This window comes from Diceros bicornis, chromosome 6 (genome assembly GCF_020826845.1).
Source record: "Diceros bicornis minor isolate mBicDic1 chromosome 6, mDicBic1.mat.cur, whole genome shotgun sequence".
Classification (NCBI taxonomy): domain Eukaryota; kingdom Metazoa; phylum Chordata; class Mammalia; order Perissodactyla; family Rhinocerotidae; genus Diceros; species Diceros bicornis.
Window position 1 is genome coordinate 73838426 of NC_080745.1, and position 21488 is coordinate 73859913.

The 21488-nt window shown below is 39.8% G+C and overlaps 1 protein-coding gene and 1 pseudogene across 2 annotated transcripts in view; one reads left to right on the forward strand and one right to left on the reverse strand.

Moving 5' to 3' along the window:
- The first annotated feature begins 1814 nt into the window (after positions 1-1814).
- Positions 1815-21488, forward strand: part of ADD3 (adducin 3) — a 133222-nt gene continuing 113548 nt past the window's right edge. The window contains exon 1 of one of the 2 annotated variants that reach the window (XM_058543961.1): positions 1815-2077. The gene's annotated coding sequence lies outside the window, so the exon portion shown is untranslated. Of the gene's footprint in view, positions 2078-2596; positions 2730-21488 lie in introns of those variants that run through there. The other variant, XM_058543964.1, reaches the window with a different exon arrangement.
- On the reverse strand, positions 19546-19816 carry LOC131407437 (ATP synthase subunit f, mitochondrial-like; annotated as a pseudogene).

Below are 21488 nucleotides of genomic sequence, written 5' to 3' on the forward strand. Positions count from 1 at the left end.
AAAATGGATTATGTTAATTTGTCTTCCTTTGAGGGGGGGTCTAGATTTGTGACTAGCAAATGCCCTGTATAATAGAGGCTATTGTCTGATATGTGCGCTTACATACTTTTTTTTTTGTTTGCTATTCATAAAAAGGCTAACCTTGATGCATGCAAGGCTTTTCATTTTTTGCTTTTTAAATGCAAGAAAACATCCAGCCACTCCCAATATCTCTCTCGAATACTGCAGATATTTTTAAATGCCAAATAAAATGACAGGCTGAGCATTTTCTAAATATTTTCTCCCCAAAGCCAGGAAACCTTCCCCACGATCCTTTAGGGGTATTTAAAAATCGTAAGGCATGGTTCGATTTTGAGCAGATGGGAGATGGTGGTAGACTAAAATTTCTCTCGCCTTAGTCCAGTGGAGAGAAAAAACGAGGATAAATGAATCACAGTTTGTGCCAAGACAAGATTCATTTTCCACACTTCATATGTGGGAAGAGGAAACTACATTTTAATTAGCACATTTTTAGGGAAGAGGGAGGGGATGAAGATGAGGGGGATGTCGTGAAGTATTTGAGGGGGAAGAGAAGAGTCTGCAGAGGAGGAAGGAAATGGACTGTCGCCAGTGCCTTGGAAACGAAGGGAGATAAGGGTGGGGAATGAAGTTTGTTGTGTGTGTTAGGGTGGGGTTGACCCAGGGGACCATGAATAACCAGAATGGCGCTCAGAGGGGTGTGTTCGCGAGTGGATTCGTGCCCGTGGAAGACATGTGTGCGGGAGGGATGTGCAAGTCGTGGGTGGCAGAGAAAGGTTTGCGTTGCTGAGAGGTTTATTTCGAGAATAGGTTGGGGTGAGAAACGTGTCTGGGCGGCGGGGTGGGCGGCCCAGTGTCACCTGTGGATGGATCCACATCCCTGCAACTGTGTGTTGCAAAGTTTACCCGGCCCGGATGCATTTTGAAGGCTGGCGGTGCCTTCACTTTTCACCTGACCTGAGAGGTCAGCTCTCATAAGGTCACATGGCCAGAGGCCAAAGTGGGGGTGAAGACCCTCGAAGAGTCCAGGTGGAGAAAGATTGAGAGAGCCCCTGCCCTGCCCCTCGGGGGAGATAAGTAGGGGGAGGAGGCGCCCCTACAGGCAACCGCGTTGAGAAGAATATCCAGGCCCCTCCTATGGGGGGCGTGCGGAGGTTGAACCTTCGTAGTGGCCTCCCCCTGAAGACCCAGCAGCCAGTGTGGGGGGCAGAGGATGACCCCGAAAGTAATGGCTCAGCCTTGGGAGTGAAAGGTTCCCTCAGGTTAGGGCGGGCTACATTTATGAGGCGCCCTCCCTCTGGAGCCCTCTTAGTCGGGTTTCCGTTGGGGTCGTTCCCCACTCCGACCCTCAGGGGACGCCGCGGATCCGAGCTGCATAGACGGAGGAGGACGTTGAAGAGTTGCCAGGCGGCCGCCCCGCGGCCCGGCCAGCAGGGCCCCGAGTCCGCCGCTTCACAGACTTGGAGCCAGCGGGCGGGGAGGGGGCCGCAAGGGGCGGGGTCGAGGCTCCGGAGGGGCGCTCGGGGCCGCGAGGGGCGGGGCCTCCTGGAGGCGGGGCAAAGAACGCCCTGTGATTCCGAAGGGCGGGGCCCGCACGCCTGGGGGCTCGAGGGGCGGGACCAGAGGCGCTCGGGGGCTGCGAGGGGCGGGCTTGTAGGGGGCGGAGCCAGGGGCGCTTGGGGGCCTGAGGGCGGGGCTTTAGGAGGCGGGGCCAGGGGACGCTCGGGGGGCGCTCGGCCAGTCCCGCCAGAGCGCGAGCTGCCTGCCAGTAACGGTCGCCAGGGCAAGGGGCGGGAGGGGAAGGAAGGGGGTTTAAATTATAGTTTCAAGAACTGAGAGCGAGAGCTAGAGGCATCGGCGACCCAGGTGTCGCCCCTTCCTGCTGCACAAGGCTCGGTCCCAGGTCCCTCCCTCCTCACGCCCCCTCCCCTTCTGCTCTCCTCTCTGGAGGTTTTCGGCGCTTAGGAGGCGGCGGCGGCGGCGGATCGGGCGGCCGCTGCAGCCCCCGCGGCCGCGGAGAAGGAGGAAGGGCGGCACAAAGCCCGCTGCGCGCTGCGAGGTAATCCTGAGGGGAGAGAAGGCGCCGCCGTTCCGCCCCTCCTCCCGGCGGGGACGGCTGGCGCCCGCGCGGGCTGGGCTGCGGAGACCCTTCCAGGGGGGTCGTGCGTGCGGCGCCGAGGGGACTTCCTATTGGCTGCCCTTGCGGCCTCAGGTGAACCCCTCTCCCGCCGAGCGGCGAGAATGGGAGCTCCCTTGGGCTGGTCCGAGGGGGGTGGACCTGCGGGGGGGCCGTCTCTGGCGCCGCGGGGTGGGCCCAGCTCTCGGGCGTCCCCTGGTTTCCCCCGGGATGGCGGGGAGTTCTAAAAATCCCGAGTTCGCTGAGGCTTCGGGGATCCGGGGCCCTTAAGCTCTGAAGGTGCGCTCCGGGAGGGTGGGAGGTTCCCGCGCTTGGAAAGGTGCAGGTAAGGGAGGGAGTGTTGGTTTGTTTTGTTTTCCTCTTCTAAAAAACTTCTGTTACAAGTTGTAAGTGTTCAACCACCTTTCTCCTCTAATCCGCATCCCCATCCCCCCAACACACACACACATACTCACACACCCCACCCCTGCAAACGTATATACACGTTAGGTTGCGCTTCCTGCCTGGGATGACAAGCAGAGTAGGCAGCAGGTCCCCTTTGCTGATGTTTGGAGCACGTCCATCCTCTTTGGAGGTATGCTAATATAGCTGAGGCAGGACCAGAGAGATAGGTAGAATAAGCCAGGTCTCTATTAAAATGGCACGAATGGCCTCAGGTGAACTTTTTTGTTGTAGAGATTTAATTGCAGGTAGGTGCCTGTTTAAAATGGGAGCGTAAGTAAAACCACTAATTTCTTTGGCACATGTGCTGTTGCAATTAACCTGCTAGAGTAGTATGGAGAGAAATGGAATTTAACTCAACCAAGAGGCTTTGAGTGGGGATTATATGTAAGTTTGGTGAAGGAGTTGATAAGATTCTGGGAGTTGGAACCAGCTACATAAACATGTGTGCACGTTTATGTTAAATTATATGACATTTTAGATTTAACAGTATGAAATGGTTGCTTTTCTTGGAATGGAGTGCATCTACATCATGCCGAGTACGTCTGAATTTTGCCTATAGAAGACTTCTAATGAGGGTGTTGTTAAAGAGAATAAAATGAGTACAGCATAATTTTTCGTTTTTAAATTAAGGTGCTTGACTATTAAAAAATTTGTGTAATTATGGTATGAGACTGACTCAATTATAGGGTTAAGTTACTTTTGGAGCATACATATAAAGTTTTTATATCTAAGTCTCAATTGCATTGTAATTGCACTGTAACTCATTTTCCTTTGCTTAAATTGGGCAGATTAACTTTTCAGAGGAAAGACCAGAAAAAAAATGGCTACTTTTGCCAAATTTAACTCTTCATCTTTGCAAAGAGTTCAGTCTGTGCTGACTCTTAAAATTGACCTCAAGTGCTGGTATGTTGGTAATAGTTGCTTTTAAAGAAAAAAAGGAGTGTATCTATTTTGAATGTTAAACATAATTTAAGAGTTATTGAGATGGTTATTGAGGCATTCAATATGTTGCAGCTTTTTACATGTATATCAGGAAATGTTTGTTGGTAAACATTTGACTTCTGACGGGTGATCATATGACACCTGGGAAATATTTATTTTGCAGGATAGAAGGATTATATTTTCAGAATATAAGTTTTATGTTCTGACAATGAATGAGAAAATTATATTGTATTTGCTATTTCTGACCCCTTTTTTAATAATGTTATACTGGGATGAATGTGAGTTCTGCTCAATGATGTTTAAAGTGTGGATTTGTTCTTTGTCAAACTAGAAAGTCTTTTGAGACTAAGAGGACATAGCATCAGCCCACCTCCTACCACAATCCTAAAACATAGATACAGGGTGGGGCCCAACTTCTGAGGTTGTGAGGCTTCCTGAAGTAGGTCTGTCATGTCTGAGTGTTTTTGTCACACCCAAGCCTATGTAGGTTGTTAGCTGTTTAATCTCTCCTATCTCAAAGCAGTTGGTTAGCAGTACTGAGCAGTACTTATATATATCATCACGGTATAAGAAGCATTTCTATTGAGGGAAGAAATGATACAAAAGCATAGAAACCCGACTCTGAACAAGTTGAATTTGTAGAATGTTGGGGAACAATAATATCAGGACATGAACTGAGTTGTTTATATGTAAAGTGCTTAGAATATAGTCTGGTACTCAGTAAGTGCTTTATGTGTTTATCATCCTCAGTATATAAAATGACATTTTTTTTGAAGGCAGTTATATCATACTACTCAGCAAGTGAAGACTCAGCAAATATTTGTAACAGCCAATATTTATTTGCTCTACCTCTCTGCCAGGCACAGAGTTTTATATGATTTAATTTACTTAATCTTCATGACAATCCACTGACTAAACAGAGCATAGAGAGGTTAGGTATTTTGCCCGAGGCGTACAGCTGCTAGGTGGTGCAGGCTGGTTCTGAACCCAGAGTCTGGCTCAAGAGTGAGCCCGTGTAACTAGTGGGCCCTGCTGCTATTATACTCGTGGTAATAGTTTCAAATCAGTGAAGGGTCTTCACAGTAGCCCCAAGACTTGTTTAGCCACACCCTCCTGTGTTAATACCACCAACAGGTTGTGTTTAAATCTGAAGGGTGGTAATTAATCTGCCTTAAGTAGAATCACCTTTTGACTTTGGAAGAGGATTCTGTTTTGATTCACACAACATATGTTTAGGTAGGATGCTAGAATTTGAGCTGCAGTATGTTATCTTTTAAATTATTGAAGATATTAAAGTCTTTTTTTCTTTTTTAAGCTTGCTGGGTATGTAGGGCTCCAACTGGCCCAGTGGGCACTAACACCTTTTGGAGATATTCTGGTTCTGCACTAAATCAGTAGGCTTGATCTTCTGATTACCAATACCATATCAGCCTGAGATGGATGTTAACTTAAGTTTGTTTTAAATTCCACCTGAGTTGCCTCTTAAAATTAGCCTTAAGTGAAAAGATGTAACTTGTAGCTTATACTTTGTCACTCACATGCCTCAAGGAAGTGTGCTGCTGCTTCACCAGTGTAGTTGATAGGTCAAGCAAATTAATTGTAACCTAAATTAGGAGCTATTTTAAGTAATGTTTAGAATTATTATTGTAGAGAGCTGATATGTCTTTTGTTGACAATTTAGTGAAATGTAATGTTAGGAAAAAATGTTTAAAAACAAGCATACATTGACTGAGGAAAGCTCAAGCTGTATTGAAGACACAGGTTACCAATCTGTTTCTCACTCTAAATAAACGCTAATTTTTTTTGCTCTAATTAATATTCAGTGCTGTTTCAGATTCCTTCAGAAATGTTAAATATGTAGAGTTTGAATAGAAAAAATTTTAAATATCTAATCAAAAGTGCTGTCCTTCCTTTTAATTATAGACACCCTATTTGAAATTAATAGAGCAGTCATAGACTGTCATGTCATTGAGATTCAAAATGAGTGCTCTAGTACTTTATTTCATGTCTTCTATGTTAATACTTTATCATTTGATCTTGGGGTCCATGCCACAGTATTTATAGATGATATTGTTATGAGGTCTTTCGGGTTCCGCCAGTGACTACATTCTCTTGGCCAAAAGCCAAGAAGATCTCAAATTTTTTCTGTAATGAGTTGTATATATTAAGAATTTTCTCTAAATCATACAGGTTAGAAATCTTTCATTGTGGCTTGAAAGAAAAAATGTCTGTTATCCCTTATATATAATAATTAGATGAATTTAGTTATTTTTTTCTTCTAGCAGTAGCTAGTTATGGACACATGTGCGTGTAACCACACTACTTGGGGGATACCCTTCTTTTCAGGTAAAGTTAAAAGTTGTTCACCTGGCTTCATGCGATAAATATTTGAGTACCAACAGTATGCATAGAACGACAACTTTAATTGAAAATTAACTGAAAGTGTTGGAGGAAAGAAAGGTTTGTGGACTTTTTGTTTATTTATTTCATGTGTATTTTAATAATGTTGATCTTTTATATCTGGACAAGTCTCAAAGTTCAAAGTTAAGTTAACTGCGCAGTTGAAAACATTTGAATGTTAAGACAGTACGGTTTAACTTTCCCTGAAGCCTTAGATGATAGCTTAGATAATGAGAATTAGATCTCTTGTTTCCTTAAACTATTGGGTATCTTTGAAAAGCTGCATTAATAAACTCTTTCAAGTTTCTAGGACATTACTTACTACACTGAAGGAGCAATTTAATGAAGAGTATCCTAGAAACCTTAAAGAATGAATGTGGCTTTCAGTGTTGTCTAGCATAACCCAAAAAGTAGTAGCAAAGGTATAAAATGGATGAAACCCATCTTTGGTATTAAAAGGCTTACCATTCCTGTAAATTTCCTTCATGAAAGATAGTGTAGACTAGTTTTTATGCCAAAGTGGAACTGTTATTGTAAAAGGTGTATAGGCTTTGACACATAGTTCTATCTTTCCAATGAGTTTAGATCTAAATTGAGCTTTTACCTGATGTCACACTGATCCAAATTGTCACCATATACTTTACATTTACTTTTTTTTTTTAAAGTTGGCTTTAGTTAAAGCTTAATTGGAAATGGTAAAACTCCCTGATATAAGTTGAACTTTGAAACCTCTTTGTTTCAAATTGCCCGAAACTGGGCCTGAGGATATTGGTGTATGGGCAGTACATTAACTAGTATTTAAGATTGCTGCCTCCTCAAACAAGGCTGCAGTTTGAACCTCAGGTTATGAGCTCACTTTTTCTGCAGTTAGGCATACATGATTTCCATAGGATAAAAATTTCCCTCAACTGGCCAGCCTGGGGGTAAAAACACTTTTTAGATACTTAAGGGCAATAACGACATAATATTCTACCAGTGTCTCAAGAAGTATATTATGTATGTAAATAAAACAATAAAAAAAATTAATGCTCACAATGTGCATTAAGGCAAGCAACGGATTAAGCAAAATGAAAATCCAACTCCAAGTAATATATATGAAATTATTTTATTCTTTTTGCTAACTCTCCTACCCCTTTAAATTTATTCTTGTAAATTTTTCACTCTCCCATCCCCTACCAAGGAAGTGCTCACTCCATGGATGAAAGAGGAAAGGACAGTGCAGGTGTGAGTTCAGGAGCCTGTTTAATTCAGTTCCCATGGCTGTTGTTGGTTGCCTGCTAGAGGAGCTGGAATTCCAACAATGTAGAAAGCAATCAGGTTGGAGAAGTGCTGAGTTTTTCAGTCTCTTGGGGACTTGGTGTATGCCTTTAATTTGTCACCATCAGCACTGTTTCTGTGAAGTTCTTCCACAATGGCTCAGCCCATCCTGTGCAAGGACAGCATTTCCTTTTTCCTTTTCCATACAATATTCTCATCCTGTCATCTTTTGATTGATCTGCTGGAATGACTAAATGTCGTAGCAAAAAGTTAGGTTTATTCGATATCCTCATGGAGAAGTTAATTGGGCTTACTTGGTATGTCTAAAGAAGTATATTTTGGGATCACGGCCTTCCCAGGGACTCTTTAAGAATGCTGTACTTTTAATCCTTCAGAAATTAGAGCCAGCAACTGTTAGCTGCATTGTCACTTCTAATCTCATTTGTCTTATTAGTACATAAGAAAAAGATTCTGTAAGGTCAGCCTTTTAATATCTAAGGAAGTGGTTGGGGAAGGGTGATGGTCAGAGCTCAAGTGGTTTTGTGAATGAGCTTAACTGTGTATGATGAATGGCACAGATGAGAGATGAAAGAGGGAAAGAGATTAGCAATGAAGTTGATATATTGGTCTTATTCCTTATCCCCATTTCCAACATGCTTTATTTTTTTGTTTTTAACTTTAGAACAGTGTTCCTCTTACCATGCCTTCCTCCTGTGACTTTTATTGCCAGGCCTGAGTTATTTCTCCTAGAGAAAGGTGGAATTTTTAAGGTGATTCCTATCTGATTGCTGAAAAGTTTGCCCTTCAACTGGAGGTTGCACTAAAAGGAATTTCCTTCCATCTCTCTCCACAATTGTCTGCTTTCTTTTTTTTTCCCTGAGGGAGATTAGCCCTGAGCTAACATCTTTGCCAGTCTCCCTCTATTTTGTATGTGGGTTGCCGCCACAGCATGGCTGACAGTGGTGTAGGTCTGCTCTGGGGATCAAACCTGTGGAGCACTCCAAACTTAACCACTATGCCACTGGGGCGGCCTCAACTGTCTGCTTTTTATTTTTTATTTTGTTTTATTTTTTTGTGAGGAAGATCAGCCCTGAGCTAACATCCATGCTAATCCTCCTCTTTTTGCTGAGGAAGACTGGCTCTGAGCTAACATCTATCGCCAATCCTCCTCCTCCTTTTTTTCCCCCAAAGCCCCACTAGATAGTTGTATGTCATAGTTGCACATCCTTCTAGTTGCTGTATGTGGGATGCGGCCTCAGCATGGCCGGAGAAGCGGTGCGTCGGTGCGCGCCCGGGATCCAAACCCGGGCCGCCAGTAGTGGAGTGTGCGCACTTAACCACTAAGCCACGAGGCTGGCCTGTCTGCTTTTTAAATTTCAAAAAAAGATCTCTGAAACAGAAACGTGAGAAACCTTACTCATCACGTAATAGTTGGGAGCCATTATGTATTAAAGTAAAATACATATCATTAATGAATCAGAGATCCATAAGATTTTAAACACTTTCTTTTTTTTCAAAAGTAGATCTACAGTAATTTTGTATTAGGATGTTTGATTCTTTTTAAGTGGGTATCAAAAATTATTTTCAACCAAAAAATGTTGAAAGTAATATGAGAGTAATACATTTTTCATTAGTCTTTTTTTTTTTTTTTTGGTGAGGAAGATTAGTTTTGAGTTAACATCCCTTGCCAGTCCTCCTCTTTTTGCTGAGGAAGACTGGCTCTTGGCTAACATCTGTGCCCATCTTCCTCCACTTTATATGTGGGACGCCTTCCACAGCATGCCTTGGTAAGCAATGTGTAGGTCCTCACCCGGGATCCGAACCCACGAACCCCAGGCCGCTGAAGTGGAGCACACACACTTAACCACTACACCACCGGGCCAGCCCCATCATTAGTCTTAATGAATGTTGATAATGACAAAATCATAGTTCTCTAAACACTTTGCTATCATTAAATACCCTAATGAAATAGTTGATAGATGGACAGGGATTTGGTCATCAGCCACTGAAAGGCTGTCACCTCTATAGCAAAATGTAATAAGGAAGGAACATTTTATCACACAATAAGAACAGTGTTTCTGGTTGACATAGTAAAGGCTCTGAGAAGCTGGTTACTTGGTAATCGTTTGAGTTAGGTGATTTTATATTATGTTTGATGTTTTGTAATCTGAACTTCCCTGGGCTCTTTAAAAGTGTCTAGTTGGACCATCAGCTATTGATAAATGCATTTCTGGAGGGATTGTGACTCTCAGTTAAGTGCTTTGAAGAGAGAATTCCTGCTTTGTATCACACCTGAATGTCACAGAACGTGCTTCTTGGTGCTTGTTTAATTTGGGCTCAAAAGGAAGAGGGCCGTCTACTGAATGGCCAGCATCAAGTTGATCAGCCCTAAGTTTTTCTTGTGGAACTCTCAGCTGGCTGCTGGAGAAATCAGACTCAGCTTCATTGAAGGATTTGACAGGATCTTAGTACCACGTGGAATTGTTGCTTGCTTAGTTTTAATTATGCTTCCCAGCAGGAGGCCTAAATTCATGATGAAGACCTAATTCACCACTAGTTGGAATGCATGGGAAAGGAGAACATTTAAGAAGTTGTTGAGACTTTATATCAAAAAATAATTGAGCAATGGTGAAATCATTAAAAGTGGTAAAGAAAATTATTTAATAAGGCATGTTTCATTAGTTCTGGTTATTGAGGGCATCTGCAGACAATGATGTCATTGTTTAAAATTTGGGCTTAAAATCATCAAACATCATTTGCTTAACTGGAGGTAAGGGTTTTAAAAGTACTTGAATACTTTCATTTTTTTTTTTTTCTCTTACCCTTTTTCTCTGTCTCGGTTTTGAAGGCAGTGATTCCTACTTGAGTGAATTCACTGTTTCAAAGTGGATTTTTTTGTTTTGGTTTATTCAGGTGGCCTCCTGTTTTTTGATTTTTGTCAAGTTTTTCCTAACTTCCAGAAACTGCCTGTGGTAGTAGCTATGGGTAGAACTGGAGGTAGGAGAACCAGTTATAGGTCAGTGAAGGTTGTGATACCTCGAATAGGCCTGTCAGAGCCAGACAAGAAAGAACTGATAATATGAATTGAGAGGAAGCTTTGAAATTGTTATAAGACTATCTTTGTTGTTATATATCTATTATATATAATTACTTAATCAGTAACTAATTCTCTCAGCCCTTAAAACCTGTCAAGGATCATGTTAAGTACTTTACATAAATTATCTGAAGTTTAGTTAAGTAACTTGCCCAAGATCATACAGTTAATAAGTGCCAGAGCCAAGATTTGAGCCCAGGGCTAATTCCTTTAAACGCTATGCTATGTTGCTGATTTATTTAAGCGCATTCTTGTTGATGACTGCACAAAAGACTTTGACCAAAATTAGAATGATATTTCTGCTTTGCTGGAAAATATTGGTGGTTTTTTCTTTTTTTATAAGAGGGCAATGAAATGGGTAAATAGAATTGAGATTTCACTAGAATCAGGAAGTATCTGTGAGATGGACCTTCAAATATTTGCTATTTGGTTTTATCTATAATGTTCATTTCTTTGTTCCTTTTGCTATATCATTTATTAATTTAAAACCACAAGAAAAGTGTATTATTGAAACATTGAAGTGAATTTTCACATTGCTTAAAATATGTTACTTCATGGGAGGAGGGGTTGAATTACTGAAGGGTTTTATGCCGGGTTTTTTGGAGGTGGGGTGGGGATTTGTTAGTTGTCTTTCTATATTTTTCTTGCTCCTAAATATTTTTAGGTAGTAGTACTTTTTGATATGGCAGTAATATCCCATGTCCACAGCATGGTAAAATTCAACAATGTGGCAGTCTGAGGTCCTGGTGGAACTTCAACTTCTTGTGCACACCAAGTATGCTCTGTAGACCAAATGAGTCCCCTACTCATATATACACACATACATATTCTAATACTTTTGAATGCATGTATCCTCTCCGTTAAGAGAGATTTAATACCTAACTACTATCTGAATGTGTTTTGGGTTTCTTTTTCCCTGAGGAAGATTCACCCTGAGCTAACATCTGTTGCCAGTCTTTCTCTATTTTGTGTGTGAGCTGCCATCACAGCATGGCCACTGATAGACGAGTGGTGTAGCTCCACGCCTGGGAACCGAACCCTGACTGCTGAAGTAGAGTGCGCCAAACTTAACCACTAGGCCACCAGGGCTGGCCCATGTTTTTGCTTTTTTAAAACATATTTTGACCTTAAAAGGCATCCTTATTATTTTAAAAGGTTGGAAATCATTGTTTTGGTATAACCAAAAGCTTCTAAAATTGCAGTTCAGTGATGGTGGTGCTGTATATTCTAAACCCAATCACTGTTTTAGGGCTTCTGACTCTTCCCCTTCAGATATGAGAGAATTATGCTTTACCTTCCAGAAAACCCCCGTAGAAATATCAATTACATAACTCCTTGGGATTCTGACTGTTTTCCAGTCAAACATAGACAAGGTGAGCAACAACTGAGATGATAATACAAAAGATGTTACTTGCCAGTGTGTGATGAATGCTAAATGACAGGTACAGATAACAAATGCCATAGGTCGTCTGGTCAAGGAAAGAGTACCATAGATGGAGTGGTCAGAAAAAGATCCCCAGGAAAGAGGAACAAGGGTGAGCCTTAAAAGCCAGGGTAGGATTTCACTAGGTACAGGCAATGGAAAGGATTTTAGCGAGAGATTACTGTCCATGAACATAATTCTTTTTCTGTAGCATGATGGGGGATAGTTTGTATCAGTGATTCACAATCTTTTCCCACTGTAAGGCACTCGAAGGCTACAACGTACTCTCGTCAGTAACAGTGCCAAGGATGCATCTCCCTAGGAGGTATATTAGGATATTATGGGAGGGGTGATGGTGGTGAAGATCATCTAGATTTTAACATTGTTCCCTCTGAACCCCGCATGAAAATGACTGGTTCATAGAAAAATCCTTATACTGCTGTTTTGAAGCTAGTAATGATTAGGAAAGTTGGTACTTGCAAAAAGAGTTTAGAAATCCTCATTGTTTTCAACACTGGACAAGAAAAGCCTCCTTTGGGAAGAGGTGTACTTTTTAAAAAAATAATTTTTTTATTGATGTCATAATAGTTTATAACATTGTGAGATTCCAGTTGTACATTATTGTCAGTCACCATGTAAATGTGCCCTTTCACCTCTTGTCCCACCCCCCAGCTCCTTTCCCCCCGGTAACCACCAAACTGTTCTCTCTGTCCGTGTGTTAGTTTATATTCCACATATGAGTGAAGTCATACAGTGTTTGTCTTTCTCTGTCTGGCTTATTTCACTTAACATAATACCCTTCAGGTCCATCCATGTTGTTGCAAATGGGACGATTTTGTCTTTTTTTATGACTGAGCAGTATTCCATTGTATATACATACCACATCCTCTTTATCCAGTCATCTGTTAATGGACACGTGGGTTGCTTCCACTTCTTGGCTATAGTGAATAATGCTGCAATGAACATAGGGGTGCATAAGCCTCTTTGGATTGTTGATTTCAAGTTCTTTGGATAAATACCCAGACGTGGGATAGCTGGATCATAAGGTATTTCTAGTTTTTAATTTTTTGAGTAATCTCCATACTGTTTTCCATAGAGGCTGCACCAGTTTGGATTTCCACCAGCAGTGAATGAGGGTTCCCTTTTCACCACCTCCTCTCCAACATTTGTTATGTTTTGTCTTGGTGATTATAGTCATTCTCACGGATGTAAGGTGATGTCTCATTGTAGTTTTGGTTTGCATTTCCCTGATGATTAGTGATGTTGAACATCTTTTCATATGCCTATTGGCCATCTGTATACATTCCTTGGAAAAAATGTCTGTTCATATCCTCTGCCCATTTTTTGATCAGGCTATTTGTTTTTTTGTTCAGTTGTGTGAGTTCTTTATATATTATGGAGATTAACCCCCTTTGGATATATGATTTGCAAATATCTTCTCCTAGCTGGTGGGTTGTCTTTTCATTTTGATCCTGGTTTCCTTTGCCTTACAGAAGCTCTTTAGTCTAATGAAGTCCTACTTGTTTATTTTTTCTTTTGTTTCCCTTATCCGAGTAGACTTGGAATTTGAAAAGTTCCAAGAGGTGTACATTTTTTAAAAATCTGAATTTGTCCATCATTTACTTTATTTGCTGAATGCTATGGTATAGTTCTGTTGACGGCCCTGTTGTAACTTTTAAATCTAATGTGTGGTTAGATAGAGTTGTTGATATTATGAGGTATAATCATTTCCACTTAATTTTTGTAAATAACATTGTCTGTTTTGGATTTTAGAGGATTTGTTCCAAACTGTCTGAATTCCCTTAGATTTGGTAATGCTTCTCACTTACTATTTGAAAAATACTTAGTGTAACTATTCAAGATATTTTGCAAGTCACTTTATTTCTTTTTTACTTTAGTTTTCTTGTATATAAAATAAGTGAGAGGTTGGGATAGATCATTTTAAGATCCATTTAGTTTGAAGATGCTGTGATTGTATTTACAAAGATGGTGAATTCACCAGTTAGTGGTTTTAGTTGGAAGGTGGCCAAGAAACCTATGATTGTGCTGTGTGAAGATCCTGGGAGTGGATCTAATAGAAGACCAAGACCATGAAAGTCTTTGGCTCTGTGTATATCTGGCAATTGAGAAAAGGGCATCATCTCTCTAGGAACTTGTCAAATCCCAGTTTATTTCAGTTCTCCAGAAGCTAAGGGCCCTTGGCAGTGGACAATGGACAGATTCTTTTCAAAAACAATGAAATGAGCAAGGATAGCAATTTTTCCTAAAGCAGACTGTAGAAACATTGTGGCATATTTTTCTAGAAGCGATGCTTTCCATTCTTATCCCAACTTTATTATGTTTATTATATTAGTTCCTCATAAATATTTCTCTGACTGCTGTCTAACTCTTCTTGGCTTTTCTGAGCAGCTTTATGCTTCTGTTCATTTTATGCAGTCAACAAGGTATTTATTGAGCACTTATTATGTGCCAGGTCCTGTTCTAAGTGCTGGAAATTCAGCAGTAAGACAGACAAACCCTCCTGCCCTAATGGAGTTTATATTCTTGGCAGTAAATAGAAACAAATGAGTAAATTATATGTTGTGTTAGTGTAAACGTTATGGAGAAATATAGAGCAGGGAAGGAAGATAAAGGGAGTGTTTGGAGGTAATGGCAAATTTAAATAGAATGGCCAGGTGAAGTCCTTACTGAGAAGATGATGTGTGAGCAAAGACTTGAAGAAGGTAAGGGAGCATGTATATGATATCAAGCAGAAGATCGTAGCAGGTCGAGGGAACAACAAGCTGAAAGGCCCCGAGGCCCAAGAGTGTCTGGCATGGGTGGAATAGAATGAGGGAAGGATGTTGGGAAGCCACTGGATGACTTTGACCAGAGGTGGAGCGTTATCTAACATATGGTTTGAAAGGATTATTTTGGCTGTATTTTGAGACTAGACCATAGTGGTGCAGTAGTCTTGGTGAGAGATGATGTATCTGGTAGAGGTGGTGAAATTTGATTGGATTCTGAATGTATTTGGAAGATAAAGTCAACAGGATTTACTAACTGGGATGTGGGGTATATGTGAGAGAGAGGAGTCAAACTTGACACCAGTGTTTTGGGCCTACGCAAAAGTTTGCGGGAGGAACGAGTTTGGGGAGTGGGAGAGAATAGGTATTCAGTTTGAGACATGTTAAGTTTGAAATGTCTATTAGACATCTGTTTGGAGTAGGAAGTTGCTATGAGTGGAGATCAGTGCATAGTTTTTGGCAGACTATATAAACTTGAGAGTTGTCATTATTTTCCTCTTTCATTTTTTAATATTTGCATATTTAATCCCTTTGATGACGAGAATAAACTTTGCTCTAGTAAGGTTTTGATGTATTGCTATACATTTTAATGCTTCAAAGGGTTTAATCTATCTTGTAAAACCTTGGATTTATTTTAACTTTTAAGGACACTGGGTCCCAATGGAAATCTTTTTCTCTAGGGGTAGAACAATTTGCTTTTAATCAAAATGTGAAAATAAAAATAATGTTGTTACTGCCCTTTAAAAATGTGTATGTGAATGTAAAATGGAACAGTTTGGCTCTTCCTCAAAAAGTTAGTATGGTTTAATGGTTAGAAATGGTAACACATAGATACTATTATGACCCAACAATTCTACTCTTAGGTGTGTATTTAAGAGAATTGAAAACATATGTTCACACAAAAAACTTGTACACCAGTGTTCAGAGCAGCATTATTTATAGAGGCCGAAAAATGGAAACAGTTCAAATGTGTATCAACTGATTAATGGATAAAGAAATGTGGTATATCTGTGCAATGGAATATTATCCAATCATAAAAAGGAATGAAGTATTGATACCTTCTATAATATGGATGAACCTTGAAAGCACTATGCTAAGTGAAAGAAGCCAGACACAAAAGGCCACATATTATGATTTCATTTATATGACATTTACAGAATACGTGTATCTAGAGAGACAGCATATTAATATTTAAAACACAAATATAACATGGAGAAAGCAGATTAATGGTTGCCAGGGCTGAGGGTAGGGGAAATAGGGTGTGACTGCTTAATGGGGACCTAGTTTCCCTTTGGGGTGATGAAAAAGTTCTAGAACTAGATAGTGTTGATGGTTGGACAACATTGTGAATATACTAAAAACCACTGAATTGTATAGTCTAAGAGAGTGAATTTTATGGTATGTAAATTATATCTCAATTTTAAAAAAAGATACTAGGAAAAAAAAGATGATGCACTCCTATGTACACAAGAAGAACTAAAACAACTTATGTGGACTCTATTTCTAAAATAGAACTGGTTTTCCTGGTGAATTACCACACTAAGCCTGATTTAGCTTGGTTTGCTTCAGGAGGCAGAGTTAAGATACTTAGATCATTCAGGTAGAAATCAGGAGGCAGTTTGTGATCCTATCCTTGGCAAGTCATGGGTGAGTCTATTTTTTTTTTTTTTTTAAATACCCAATTTCATGGAGATGACCTAGATAAGCAAAAGAAGGCTCTATGATTATCATTTTGGTGGGTTTCAGAGAGTAGGTTTATAAACCGATTTATAAATAGGTTATTAGGTCTTGAGTCAATAAAGATGCTTTAATTTTTTTCTCTATGCATATAATTAAAAAATATGGAGAACTCAATTCCCAACAATTTTTTTTAGCCAACCCAAGATGATATTTACCTTCTTAAAAACATTATCATCATCAAATAATTGCCTGTTGAGGAAGTACATGAAAGGATTACGTTTCTTTCATGTACCACTTACCCTGAAGTTGTTTTTTTATTAAGGTATAATTTGCATACCATAAAATCTGCCCCCTAATTTTATTATGAATATATATGTATATATTCCTTTATTAGAATGAAAACTTCTGGAGAACAGAGGTGCATATTGTTCGGATGGCTTGATATGTTTTCAGCATTTTAAGGGAAGCATATGTGAACCAGACCAGAGAACTGTAGTGGGGAAGATAGACACTTATGTAACTGACGCCAGCACCAGCCTGAGAGCTATGCTGTAGCAACGATTTAAAGAGGACGTGCAGGTGGGCACAGAGAAGGGAAATGTTGATCCCACTGGGGAGAAACAGTTCATGGAGGAGGAATGCGTTTGAGTTGAGCTTTAGAGGATCTCTCAAATGTTGAAGAGAAGAGTAAATTACAGACCAAGATGATAGAATATGGAAAGGCATGTAGGTCTGTGGGATGGATGTGGTGGGAGAGGAAGCAGGAAAGCTAAGTTGAGAGTATCAGATCAGATCATGAAGGCCTTGGGTGCTTTTTTAAGAAATTTAGATTTTATTCTGTGGCACTTATTTTAGCTGATGAGAGGCATAATCAGATATGTCTGAGATTTGGTGGTATGAAGAATGTTGTGATGGAGAGAGTGTTGGCAAAGAGACAAGTTAGGAGGCATTTAGAGATAAGCAAACGGACTAAAGGCAATGTCTTTGAGATTAGAAAGAGGGGAATAGGACATTTTGGAGGCAAAAATCCATACAACTTGCTGAACACTGCAGAGGTTGAAGGAACGTTTGATCACCAGGGGTAGAAATTTAAATGTAGCATTTTACTCCATTTCCAATATTCTAATTTATGACAAGGGAACATACACCTGTACTGCTAGAAATTGGGTTGATTCCGCAAGTCTTGAAGTTATTGTTTCCTTACTATACATAAAAGACTTTAGAAACTTAATTATTTCTAATTTTCTTTAATTTTTACTGCTTGTCATCTATTACCCAATTGTCCAGTCTTTGGATTTGTTTTCATTTGTGCATTTGGAAATGGTTGAATAGTCATCATTTTGGCTAAAGAATAGTCTTTTCATTTACAAATGAAACTGCCTTCCTATGCTGTGTTTTTGTGTTTCATTTTAAGCTTTTATGTAATGGAATAAAAAAAAAAAGAATTAAAGGCATTGGGCATTGCAATATCAAGGATTGCAAGCTGTCATTACAGGAAGTCATTGTGCCATCTTGAAGTTTCCCCTTAGTGACATTTAGTGGTTTATTTTGGAACTTAAGAAGTAAACATATGGTAGCACCTATACCAAACAATTAGAAATGTCAAAAGAAGTACATGCAAAATCTTTTTTTTTGCTGTGTAAATTTAGTGGAGAATGCAATCCAGTGAGACTTTTTGTATATTCGTGTAATGAAACAACTAATATAAGATTTAGCTCTTCTGGTGTTTCTCCTAGCTTATTTTTCAGGCATGATTGGCTATTTTTGTTTGTTTGCTTATAGCTTCCTTTAATAAGACGTGTAACAGAGAGGATGTTATATTAGGACGTAGTGATTTTATAAGTGGGTAGAAGAAAATACCAGATTTGACAGAACTAACTTCTAAAATATTGCAGTGTAAAACTTGCTTTCATGTTTAAACATAGTATTAAATAATGTTTACAATAACTTATTCAAAAGCAACTCAATAAAATTAAAAATACTTCATGGACATAAAATACAATGAAAAATTTAAAAATCAGAAGAGTAAATAGCACTCTCACTGTATTTTTTAAAAGCAAGAATGATTTTATTAACTTAGTTTGTAAGGTAAACTTACTATTTGAGCCATATTTTTATACAATCAATTTCATTTTTAAATACCTGAAATTAATTTTTGAATAAGAAATATAAGGACATGTAACAAAATCCAAAAGGCACAAAAGGGTATATAGTCACTCTATCCCCAAACCACTCAGGTCTCCTCCTTTCTTGTATATTATTCCAGAGATATTTTTCATTGTTTCATTTTAAATTCCTGAATCAAGACTTTGCCTGCCTACACCTTGTGGATGAATCACTGTGTAAGAAATATAGGTTTAGGCTCAGAACCATCTGGGGAAATAGCCAGCCCCCTTCTTCTCCTAGATGTGGTTTCCAGATCCATTGTCTCTTTTTATTAAAGAGGGTGCTTTCCTAGCTTCGCCTCCACCTAAGGCAGAGGTGTGGAAAGTGGAAGGTGGTAATTGTAATCATCTTTCACTCATATTTTACCCTAGGTAATGACAAATAACTTTTATGAAATGATACATGCTAGCAAAGCAAATTCCAGTTGAGAAGTGCTCCCACAGAAAAACATCCTCTAGTAGGGAAGGCAAAGAAGGTGTCAGGAATGGTCAGCCTTTACCATCTTTGTGCATCTACCCTGTTAGGCCAGCTGAAACGGGACCTCTTCTAAAACTTTACTTTTAATTTTTAGTACTTGGCGTTATTTTGTTGCCTCTGCCTTTGGCCACCCACCAGGATATGATTTTCTCCCAAGCCATGGGATTACCTTACTCTAAATTTACTATTGCTAGACTTGATTTCTTTTCTTCTTTTGGATGGTATTTGATAGAATGTCATTCCTATACAGGTACCATAAATAATAGTCTTGGGGCTGGCCCAATGGCGCAAGCAGTTAAGTGTGTGCGCTCTGCTGTGGTGGCCTGGGTTTCGCGGGTTCGGATCCCGGCCGCACACCGACACACCGCTTGTCAATCCATGCTGTGGCGGCGTCCCATATAAAGTAGAGGAAGATGGGCATGGATGTTAGCTTAGGCCCAATCCTCCTCAGCAAAAAGAGGAGGATTGGTAGCAGATGTTAGCTCAGGGCTGATCTTCCTCACAAAAGAAAAGAATAAATAATAGTCTTTTTGGGGAGGAGGGAGTCTTTTTTAAAAAGTTTCCAATATGTTTTTTATTTTTGTATCAGTCATCTTTTATTGGGCATTAATTCTCAATTACGATATGAAAGGATTCAATGATCGAGTTCCTCAAGGAGGAGTACAGGGCAAAGAAGGTCATGGTCAGGAAGGCAGAGTGCACCCTGTACACTGGGCCCTCTTCAGTGGTACTTACATAGCTGCTCATGTTTGAGTTCCTTGTAAGAAAGGCAGTATGTAGTTGAAAAGCACGTAAACTGCCAGCACCATAGAAACCCCAACGATGCTCCCTTTCTTCATCTTGACATATTTGTTGTAATACTGGTGGTAACCTCTTTGAAACACTCCAACGATGCCTTTAGGGACAAAATCCCACATCAGTATTGAGCTTGGCAGCTCCCCTATTTTCGCATTCATGGGTTTCTTCTCCTTCACTGGTACTACTGATGCCATTTTGGAGTCCTGGGTGTCTGCTGTGGTACTTTTTATTGTGGTAAAATGTGTATAACATAAAATTTATTGTCTTAGCAACTTTTAAGTGTACAGTTTATTGGTATTAAATACATTCATAATATTGTGTAACCACCACCACCATCCATTTCTAGAATCCTTCATCTTGTAACACTGAAACTCTATACCTACTAAACAGTAACTCCCCACCTCCATTCCTATATTCTTAGATCAAAAAAAATTGTTTTAAGATCAAGGTTTCAGGTGATAGAAAATCTGTTATTCCTATACCTAATTAAGATTGTAATTTGAAACTCTCTGTACAGGTCTGTATTATGCAGTAAAGGCTATGATTGATGTATAGGCCCCTGGAGTTGAGACAAGGAGTGCAGAACCTGTAGCCTTCGACCCATACTTTTAAGTGAAGAACCATGGCCTCATTATAATTGGAAGGGACCACACCTTTCAGCTGTGCAAATTCTGTGTTGGTAGGTCGGAGAGGGAATTTGATAATTATGGGAGAAGTGAGAAGCTGCAAAGTGGTGTTAGCTGACCTCTGCCTCCATGACCCAATAAAAAGGAAGTTTCCCCAGTAATGGAAGTAGGGGATCCCCAGGTTTGCAAGTCTCTTTGGATGCTAAAATTCTGCCTTTGTGTGCTTCATTTAGGCTTTCTATTATATGAGTGGAAGTGAGAATTCTCTGTAAACTTTAAAGTTTTCAGAGGCAAATGGGAGTAAGAGGGATGAAATTTAGGCTCATAAAATTTTGGAAACCTCCACCTCATTTTATGGATGATGGGCCTGTTCTGGTAGAGTGAGGTGACATGTTCGAGGTAAGTAACATCATCTAGATTCACGACTGTGGTTCCTGACTCTTGGTCCAGTGCTTTTCCTGTGATAATGTGCTTTTATCACATTATCAGTCATCTTAACCCATTCATACAATTCTGGGGTGAGGGAGTTCACCAGAATTCCACTTGACCTTCCCCTAGAGCAGGGTTTGGACAGCATGAGAGACTTTGAGCTCTTAGGGATTTGAAGCTGCTTGTCTAGAAATAGTTGGTACCTGTCTTTGTTTTTGTTTTTTCAATCTTTCATTGAATAAGGGAAAGTTTTGTGAAGAAATTTTTAAGAAAATCTGGAATGTGTTATGAACTTTCTTGTTGTCTTGACAAAAAGCTATGCTGATCTGTATATTGTTCCAGTTTGAGCACGCTCACCACTGAAGCAAGTCATATACATGGTAAATGTTTCTGACATGTGTAGGAGCCTTATATTGAAAATTCAAACTAGATGTATCTGGCTGCCTTGCCTTTTTTTTTTCCTTTTGGAAAGAATGTATTTAAATGAGAAACAGTTCCACTCTCCAGTGAAAAGATTTAGGTCGTTTGTTTGAGTAAAATAGATTATAGGACTTATGGCCTCATTTTTTTTCATTATTTTCAACTAAGTGGGTCATTACATAAGGCACAGTGAGGGAAGAAATCTGTCATATTAGAATGTTAAATCCAATTTTGTGATTAAACTCATTATCAATAGGATTTTTAGCCATCAAGAATGCATTTTATTTATGTTGCATCATGTCAAGGATTTTGAATGGAATCTGTCAGATTTGTTTTTATTTTTTTCATGTATTTGCTGTGGCATTTGGTTTCATGATAACAATTTCAGAAG